Here is a 10464-nt window from a genome sequence, read left to right on the forward strand (position 1 = left end):
TGGTTTCCTGTTTTGCTACACTCTGGAGAGCCTCGCCTTTAACGGTCTTCTCTCACAGAGAGCAACAGAAAGCGTCATTCAGAAAACTTCGATAAACTCAAGATTGACTGAACTCAGTTCAAAGTTACCTTGACACTTACCTTTAGATGTGAGAGGTAGTGATGTGTCGAAGCTTCGAAGCGTGTCGAGTAATCTCGGGGGAATTTTTGTGAAGCGCGTATCGAGGCTCGCTTTGAATATGTATGCAGTGACGTTCGAGGCCTCGTGGGCAGTCCGTACCACGTGACTGATTCAGGAACTGGCTCGCCGGTTCGCGCCAGATTCGAAATAAAATGGGCAGCAAAACACAGCTGATTCCCTCATCACGCTGTGTTGTGGAATTGGATTACCTACGTGCTACACAGTCACTTGAGCATTTCTTCTTCGATGGAACCAGCAAGGAAGAGATTTTTTTTCTCTTCTAATAAAGTATGCACACAGTAATAAATATCACAACTGATAAGTACCATAATATAAATAAACAACACTACAGATCCTATAATGTCTTTTAGTTTATTAAAAAGTGGAGCGCAACACAGTTTGTGTCATTATCCAGATGTACATAAGCATGATTACACAGTTACTAGGGGTGGGTTTTGATTATCGATTAAAATCGATTCTAGCTTGGATAACGTGATTAATTAAAATCCTGAATCGATTTTTAATATAAATTTATTTTGCCCCAAACGCCAGAATCTCAGGTTAAACCTCACTAAATTTCAACAACCACCAAACAGCTAAAACAGTAAATGACAGCAGACACATGTAGGCTATTATGCACAAAGACGTAAACACAAAGCGCCGACACATCAGAATCAGTGAGATGTGGCCTTTCTCACCCGACGGCACGGACACGGTTAGGGCCGAAATCCGACAGCTTGCTGGTTCTGATCTGTCGGCGGGCCTTGTGTTTTACGCCCTTTTTGTGCTGATTCTGAAGCTGTAGGTTTTACCTCTCCAAACAATATTGACTGAACCAGCAGCAAAAGAAGATCCAAACTACGCTTCACATAAACATGAATTCCCTCTGACTTTTGCTATTTTGCTTCCACCACGATAAAATCACACTTCATGCACAGCTCGTGGTCTCTCTCTGTACTCCAAGAACAGTTTCCCGTCTAAAAATCCGTTTTCTGCATTATTCACTTGCTTGTTATGCACAAGTCTACCGTTGTTTACAGCGCTGTCGGTCGCTGTTTTTTTCCCCTTTTACTTACTTCCAAAAAGAAAACCTGATTTCTGCTGTTCAGTAGGCTACTGAACAAATTTAAACTTTTTAAAATTATGCAAAATGCAAAACGCTTAGCCGTGTCTCTAAACCTCTGTAACTTTTCTCTGCTTCACTTCAGCAGCATCAGGTAATGTTCATATGTTGATTAATGGTTTTCTTTCGTTTTTGATCTACTGCAGAATATTTTTATAAAATCATTTTTCTGTTTTAGCCTCAGCTACTTTGATACAAAGGCATCTGCTGTGATGCTTACACCTTTGATAAAGTCTCGCAAATCTCATCTTTCTTTTTATAGCTATAAAATTATGGAAATGTACTGATCCGTGATCTGAATTATAACATTTCTGACTGTCTGAGGCAAAATTTACCCAGATCGGATCGAATCGATTCTAGAAATCAGTGACGATACCCAGCTCTAACAGTTACACAATCATACCAAAACTCTGTCCTGATAGGTTCCACTTTCTCTTTTGTATCAGACATACTGAGACAATATTCGGGATAAATAATCATGAAAACAATTTATTTATTCAGTTTAGCGGTTTACACGTCACATCATTATAATCACAGAGCTTGTTTCACTTGAATCGTCCACTTGATGGCGAAGTAGAGCAAATGAATCATCACAATGCTTCGAACCATGAGTCGACCAGTTGGATGGAAAGCTTCAGTTCATCACGAGGCTTTATCTCACCATCACTAGTATTTTGGTCCTAAACCATTCAGAGCTTTATAGACCAGCATCAGAACTTCAAAGTCTATCCTCTGACGGACAGGCAGCCAGTGTAAAGACCTCAGAGCTGGACTGGTGTGGTCCACTTTTTTGGTCTTAGTGAGGACTCGAGCAGCAGAGTTCTGAATGAGCTGCAGTTGTCTGACTGATTTTTTAGGTAGACCTGTAAAGATGCTGTTACAGTAATCAAGCCTACTAAAAATGAATGCATGGACTAGTTTTTCCAGGTCCTGTTGAGACATCATAACAGTACTTACTTTTAAACGTTTACTCTTTGGCCGCTCCGCTTCCACCGTTTTTTTCGGCAAAATTATCCACACCCACCGCCGCGCTATGCAATCTGGGATGTGTTGGGCCACGAAGTCTACACCAACACATCTTTAAAATTCAGGGAAATGAAGGACACATTTGAGGGCCGCATTTCGAGCAGCCTTTGAATTGGAACAGCCTTCGTCGCGTTGCTGTGACGTAATCGGCCTTTAAGGCTGCAGACCCTGAATTGGGATACAGCCCAGGAGTGACATGTTTAGCCACATGTTCTCCTTAAGTTGCTGGCTGTCTGAGTGGTGTCCAAGAAACGATGTGGGCTTCATAGATGATTGGCAAATCTTCTGGAGGAAACCTGGTCTTGTTAGGAGAGACGGCATCCATCCCACTTTGGATGGAGCAGCTCTCATTTCTAGAAATATGGACACATTTATTAAACCCCCTAAAATATGACTATCCAGAGCTGGGACCAGGAAGCAGAGTTGCAGTCTTACACGCCTCTCTGCAACTTCTCTCCTCTTGAAATGACAGCTTCAACACATAATCTGTTAATAGACTATTAAATATTTCACTTTAATGTTGCAACTACGCAGTCACTTCTGTCTTTAAACAAAATAATATTTTCCAGTTACAGAAATTATGAAATCCAAACTAAAGTGTTACTGTTGCTATATGCATTTACTATAAATAATCGATGATGGTGCTGACATGAAGGAAGAGAAAGTTACAGGTTGCATCCTTTGAGTTTGTCTCTGTGCCTTTGGGCGATTTTTATGACAGATGTTTCTGTTCAATTCTTACATCAACTTTTCAAAACACAAACACTATTTTAAAGCTTTTAAAGAGTAAAATATTAATGATAATTATAATAACAGTAATAAAAACAAAAGCTCTCAGATCCATCAAACCAAGCAGCAGAAAGAACAACAAGTGAAGATAAAACTTTAACCTTGTAGACTTCATTATGTTCCAGCTGCTCTACAGACGCTGTGACCTCGAACTTAAGCAGGTCGTAAAGTATGTGCAGCTCAATAACTTCATAATTACACCCTGTGTAATTATGAAGTTATGAATTATGAAGAGCAAAGATATCCTCTAAATCAGCGTAGCACATGTGCAGCTGCTGGGATTCACTTAAGCATTCGGCTCGTCGCTGTTGCAGATTTTTCTCTCGCTGTTCTGGCTCACAGCGCTGCAAGCACAAAAATAAATATCCCCAAAGGTGTGAAAGGGAGCTAATTAGTAAGAGTATTGTTACTCTCCCCAGGAGTAGTCCAGCAGTAGAAATCAGTCCAATAACAAGGTGTGTAACATCTAGCAGGATGACAGAAAAACCCAGGGTAACTTCTAAGGACCTCAACGTCTCTCTCACATTGCGTTTTTTAAACATGTTTCCATTTGTCACTTCAGTCTTTACTCTGAAATACAGGAAGAGAAATCATGGCTGAAACAGCTTCTCATGAAACCAAGGGTGTGGTCCAACAGTCAGTTTTGGTGAGGAAGGTTCCTAACTGAGAGAAGTGACCCAGAAGTATCTGTGTAGCAGCCACAATGAATCAAGATCATGAGCTTTATTAACTGATCAAAGTCTCTTCTTTCATCTTCTGTATTATTCAGTTTGCATTGGTAATGCCCATTATTGTAATGCTTTTTTAAGATGAGCAAAACTTTCTTTTACTTTGGGTTAGCTGGGATAAGTGATGGATGGAGGCAATTTTACTTCAGCCACAGAAATCCTAAACAGGAAGGAGGAGCAGAGTTACAGTGGATCACTATCCAGCAGGGAAACAAGATTTATTTCAATTTCTTGGCAAAGAGTGAGATTTACTAAGTGGGCAAATTAGGGTGATGACACTGTTCCAGAGTGATCTATTAATAGTGCACCAATTTACATTCAGAGATGCATGCAGCCAGTTCATTTCAGTATTAAACGGCTTTCTACCAACAGCAGCACAAAAACAGCAGATTCGATCATGGAGACACTGAATCTGCTAAACTAATTAAAACATTGTAAGTTCAGGTCTTCAGTTTACGTTTCTTTGTGAAAACAGCACAGCAAAGGAGACTCTGAAGTTTTGGTATAAGGGATAAATCTTCTGACCAAACCTGCTGGCACTGTGTGAGGTCCTGAGGCTAAGAGTAAGGATTTATCCACAGGAGAGCTGCGTTCTTACAAACCATCCCACTGTGTAAACCTGACATCTGTGGAACAGCTGAGCTGTATGATGTGTACAAGGACACAAAACATTATTTACCATCAGATCCCGAGCCCTCCATGTGTTAATCAAGAAACTGCTGCTGTGCTACATCCATAAATAATGAATAAATTAGGAGCTGAAGCTAAAAGGACAGTTTATTTGTACCATCTTCATGTCAACACATTCAAGAACATCACAGATGAAAGAAACATTAAAAACTTCCACACTACACAAAGCAAGAAAAATAGTTTCTTCCTATATGTAGAAAAAAAAAAACAAAAAACAAAAACATCAAACACCTCCAAGACTCTCTTTGAAAGAACTAAAAACCTTTATTCTCATGGTCCAATCATGAGTGAACTCCCCGATGAAGGCTTGTGTGCTAAAACATGTCAGAGTTTTAAAGGTTAAACATGAGTTTCCAAAACGTTTTGCTGGAGAACAATGAACTATTTGACTGAGTTTCAATTATTTACAGACGAGCAAAACCAGGACAGAGAAAAAAGGACAAAACTGACTCAGTAAAACGACAGAAAATAAGATCCCATGTAAATCTGTATTATGTAGAAGTTCAGCCCAGCAACCAGTTCAGTTCAACACAAGTTTAAATGATTCTATCTGAACTCTGTGGAGCCTGATCTCAAGCTTTTTGAGTCTGACACTGAAACCAGAAGATCTTTCTGTCTCTTCAGATTCACTGTGATCCAGTGATGGGAGTGATTTCAGCCCTGAGTGATCACGCTGATGTTTGCACAGAGCAGACAATGAGGTGAATGTTTGGGCACATTGGTAACAGTGAAACAGTTTATTAGTAACGTGGGATCGTTTGTGTTTGGAGTATGATCTGAGATTCCTGAAGCTCTTGTCACACTGGTCACAGCTGTAGTTTCCTTCCATGTGTGCACGTTCATGATTGTTACGATTACTTGAATTTGAGAAGCTTTTGTCACAGTGTCTGCACTTGTATGGTTTCTCTCCTGTGTGGACTCGTTTGTGTGTTTTAAGCTCACCTGCAGTGGTGAAGGATGACCCACACTGATCACAGACATACTTTTTAACCCCACTGTGAATCAGTTCATGTCGTTTTAAGTGATGCGATGTGGTGAAGCCTCTCCCACATTCTTTGCAGTATTTCAGTTTGTCTCCAGTGTGTCTACGTTGATGTCTTTTTAGGGTCTTTTGCCGACTGAAGGTTTTTCCACAGACGTCACAACGAAAGTCTTTCCCACCACCACGGTGATGACAGGGTTGAGAACTGGATCCATCTGTGTCGCTCTGCTTCTAAACAAAGACACAAAGACAGTGTAAGTCAGTCCTTCAACACTTTTATCCTGAACGTCGCCTGAAATAAAGAGCATCTCTGCAGACGTCCAATTACATTTGACTGTTTCAGTAAACACACTCAGTTTACTGGGCTGCAATAACTACAATACTACCACCATAATACTACAGTAATACTAAAATCATAACTGACATGAAAATCTGAATAATCACTCAGAGCTGCTTTTCCATGCAGTAGAATTGCTAACATGCTAACACAGTTTAATGAGCAGAGTTGTTCCAAACAGTCAGGCTAAAATGACAAGATAACAATATAAATACATACCCCACAGTAACTGCACTTGTTGAGTCTCTTTCTGGTGTGGATCTGTTGGTGTTCTCTCAGGTAATGTGGAGATTTAAAAGTCTTCTCACACAGGTCACATTTATAAGGTCGTCCCTCAGTGTGGGTAAACATGTGATGTTTTAACTGTGTGTCTGTTATAAACTCTTTGCCACACTGTTCACAGCAGTACACATCATGTCTGGTGTGAATGCGTAGGTGTGTATTTCGGTTTCCTCTCTGGCTGAAAGTTTTTCCACAGATGTCACAGCTGTACGCCTTAATTCCAGAGTGGGTAACTAGATGCTTCTGTAAGCTGCTACTGTGAGTAAAAGCTCTGCCACACTGATCACAGCTGTACGCTTTAACTCCACTGTGGATGAGTTGGTGTTTTTTTAGGTGAGCCTTCAAGGAAAAAGACTTTCCACACAAGTCACAGCTGAACGGTCTCTCTCCAGTGTGGATGACCTGATGCTGTTTTAGTGAATCCTTCCTAGTAAACTCCTTCCCACACTCGTCACAGCTGTATGCCTTAATTCCAGAGTGGGTAACTAGATGCTTCTGTAAGCTGCTACTGTGAGTAAAAGCTCTGCCACACTGATCACAGCTGTACGCTTTAACTCCACTGTGGATGAGTTGGTGTTTTTTTAGGTGACCCTTCAAGGAAAAAGACTTTCCACACAAGTCACAGCTGAACGGTCTCTCTCCAGTGTGGATGACCTGATGCCGTTTTAGATGACCCTTCAAAGTAAAATCCTTCCCACACTCGTCACAGGTGTGTTTTTTCTCTCTCTTTCTTGGTTGAGGTTTGTCGGCCTCCTGAGAGCGCTGACTTCTCGCTCCATGTTGGTCCTGCAGTGACAGAGATACAAACAGAGGCAGTGAGTGAAATGCAGTCGTGGAACAAACTCAACCTTCAAACTCCCTCCATTAACACTAGTTTTAAACCTGAAGGTGGAGTGTGGCACCAAACACCTTAAAGGTCTCTTATCCCCACCTGCTGGTAGTTCTAACATATTACATCCAACCTGCTGTTAAAAATAATTCATGACTGTTCAAACACTAAAAGTTTGTATAGATTTATACATAATTATTCAGTGATAATAAATCCTATGTTTGTTTATTTGTTTATTCAAAAAGAACCCCATTAGCTTCCATGTTGCTCGTCTCACGTCAAATACTCACATAAAATATTATACAATAAAGTGGATTCAAGATATCCACATAATTTGGCTCTTACATCCACAGTGAGGTTTCACAATTGTTAAAACATAAGCAATTAATAATAATAATAATAATAATAATAATAATATCAATAACATTGAGACACATTGCACAAATTTCAAAAACAAACCATCTCTTACAATATTTACAACTAAAAGTTCTGTAAATCAGCTTTTAAATGTTCATTGAAGTTTTGAATAGTTGCTAATTCTCTAATTTTATAAGACAATTTATTCCACTTCAAAATTGCTCTAAATATAACAGTTTTACAAAAGTTACTTTTAACTCGAGCATTTACTAAATTGCAGTTTGTTGAAAACTGTGTAATATGATTATGTATTTCATCTGGATACTGCAGCTGAGCAGAAATAAATGTGGTGTGTTTAAGAGAATTGCTTTCTTTATAACTACAAGTAAGCCATAGAATATTTTAGCCTGTACAGGAAGCCAAGAAAGTTGATTATACATTTTATCAATATTAGTGTAGTATGAACATCTTTTTTTTTTTTTTTGCCTGTCCTGTTTGGCTCTTTTGCCATCAGAATTATTGTCTAAAGGCAAAGAAAGATGCCCAACGGATTTACTTTACCAAATTGACCATCCCAGCCTTGCCATAATGGTCCATTTGATTCACCTTTTATTGTTTATTTTATTTTCACTTGTTGAATACGGGACAGACTTGACTGGGGGAAAGAAAGAGAAAGAGCTGAGAAGAGGAACGGGGGAGAAGGGCAAAAAACAAAAACCAACAGAATGGGCAGAAAAAGAAGAAAAAATGCATATATCAATCACCTGGATCACCTGCTGAGAAAGAAAAAAGAAAACAAGCAGAAGAGAACAAGAGTAATAGAAAAAACAACATCACAATGATATATGGGAATATGACAGTAAATACTAAATGTTAAACATTATTGTGCAGCACATAAGATCAACAGAACACAGTGTGCTTTGAGGTAGGAGCCAAAAAGGGTGTAGTTTGTGTGTGTGAGCACCCGTGTGTACACCTGTGAGCATGGACGCGCTTGTTTTTTTTAAAAGGTTCCTTCATGTAATGATCTGCTAGACACAGCCCCGTCCTCCAGGGCATGAAGCAGGTGTGGAGGAGATCAAAACTCCAGACATCCAGAGGCCCCCAGAACACAAGAGACCAAGGAAGACCAACAGAGGGGCAGCCGCGCCACTGTCCCAGAAAGAGCTGAGGAGAGTCCCAGATGAGGGCTCACTCAGCAGCCGCGGAGCAGAAGCCAGGGGGGGTTGCAGTGACGCGCCCGTGAGCTCCGCCGGCAGCCAGCTGTGCCTGAGTGACCGAGCACCAGGCCGAGAGGCCGGGGGCACCCCACCTCCGAAGTGGCCCGAGCGAGCCCCAGGCTCCAGGCCCCGATAAGCGGCCGCCAAGGAGTGAGCTGGTGTGTACCTGGAAGCCCATCCCCAGACACAAAGAACCACCAACGCACCGACACCTGAGGGAGTCCGCCACTGGCAGGGGAAGTGGTGGTGAGTGGAGATAGGCCTCCAAACCTTGGAGGGCCTGAGATGTCCCCAGAGAGGTGGCGTCTGATACCCAACCTGACATATAGACACAGGAATACAGGCACACACAGACACAAACATCCATTCCCACCCTCATGCTCTCATATGCACTTACTCCACACTCAACCAACGTGGAGACAGACATAAAGAGACGCTGTACACACGATCACACTCCCCAAGCGTACTCTACGAACCGGGTCTAGGTACCCTTGCCCCTGGAGGGGGGAACTGCACCCAGACCCAGGTGGTGTTACCCTTTTGCCTGCGGTGGGGAGAGGCAGACCGCCCCGACTCCGCAGCAGCAGGGAGGCCCCACACTCCAGACCGCAGTCGGACGGCCAACTCCTCCTTCTAGCCCCCCCCGCTCCAGCAGGCCGCAGAGAACGGGGGTGAGAGAAGACTCCAAAACCTCCCTCCACCCGCTCATTGTAGTGTTGATGCATGTGTGTTCTAAGGTGCATTTAAAACCCGGGAGGGCATGGAGCTACCTGCCAGAGAGCAGCAGGTAAGCGCATGGTCCCTCCTGCTAGCCCTCAATGTCTACGTGTATTTAAAATTGAGAGGTGGGCAACGACGCCAGGGGTGAGGTGTACACCCTGATGGTAATTTGGAATCCGTGTATCGTGCCCACCCCCAAGATCCTATATGTATGTGTAATGAGAGTGTGAGTAATGTGAATGTCTAAGTTGTGGGATAAAATTGAGGCAGAGGCAGCCAGAAGGGGACAGAGGGGGGGGTAGCCTCCTCTGCACCCTGGTGACACACCCCTACTCCAAGGCCCTGCATGTGTGGGTGGTTGTGGTGGAGCGGGAAGAGGGAGGCAGCTGGAGATGGGGAGGGAAGGAAGGGAGGGGCAGGTAACCCCGCTGACCCCAGTAGGCACCCCCATACGGTAAGGTGGAGTGTGGCACCAAACACCTTAAAGGTCTCTTATCCCCACCTGCTGGTAGTTCTAACACATTACATCCAACCTGCTGTTAAAAATTATTCATGACTGTTTAAACACTAAAATCATGCCCATCCCTCCTGATTGTGTACACACACACACACACACACACACACACACACATTATTTTATAATTTATTTTATAGTGTTGTTTCCTATTACATATTTCTATAATTTGTATAGATTTATACATAATTATTCAGCGATAATAAATCTTATGTTTGTTTATTCAAAAGGAACCCCATTAGCTTCCATGTTGCGTGGTGTTCAATGTGGTGTGTTTTAACAGAATCGCTTTCTTTATAACTACAAGTAAGCCATAAAATATTTTAGTCTGTACAGGAAGCCAATAAAGTTGATTATGCATTTTATCAATATTAGTATAGCATGAACATCTTAACACTAATCTGGACGCCTTATTCTGGACTAACTGAAGTCTGTTAAGATCTGTCTTATTAGCTGCTGACCAAATGATTGAACAATACTCCAGATGAGACATTACTAATGCATTAATGACATCTTTCATAATTGATGAAGTGATACACAAAGAGCATTTGATAGCCATAGCTATGCTTTGTCCCATTTTCTTAATAACAGTTGATGTGATGAGACCATGAAAGGTGGTGATTTATGGTAACTACTTATGAGCGCCTGCAATCGTTCTGGTGCTGTGACATGAAAACAAACGCTGAC

The 10464-nt window shown here is 41.8% G+C and overlaps 2 long non-coding RNA genes across 2 annotated transcripts; one reads left to right on the forward strand and one right to left on the reverse strand.

Moving 5' to 3' along the window:
- Positions 1-5596: 5596 nt before the first annotated feature.
- On the reverse strand, positions 5597-6117 carry LOC120725841. The gene is made up of 2 exons (XR_005694241.1): positions 6075-6117; positions 5597-5749 (listed from the first exon to the last, which is right to left on the reverse strand). It is a non-coding gene; the product is annotated as an uncharacterized LOC120725841 (long non-coding RNA).
- Positions 6118-6971: 854 nt separating this feature from the next.
- Positions 6972-9824, forward strand: LOC120725842. The gene is made up of 2 exons (XR_005694242.1): positions 6972-7025; positions 9723-9824. It is a non-coding gene; the product is annotated as an uncharacterized LOC120725842 (long non-coding RNA).
- The last annotated feature ends 640 nt before the right edge of the window (positions 9825-10464 follow it).

The sequence above is a fragment of the Simochromis diagramma genome, unplaced genomic scaffold (genome assembly GCF_900408965.1).
Source record: "Simochromis diagramma unplaced genomic scaffold, fSimDia1.1 OVJJ01000737.1, whole genome shotgun sequence".
NCBI classification, from domain to species: domain Eukaryota; kingdom Metazoa; phylum Chordata; class Actinopteri; order Cichliformes; family Cichlidae; genus Simochromis; species Simochromis diagramma.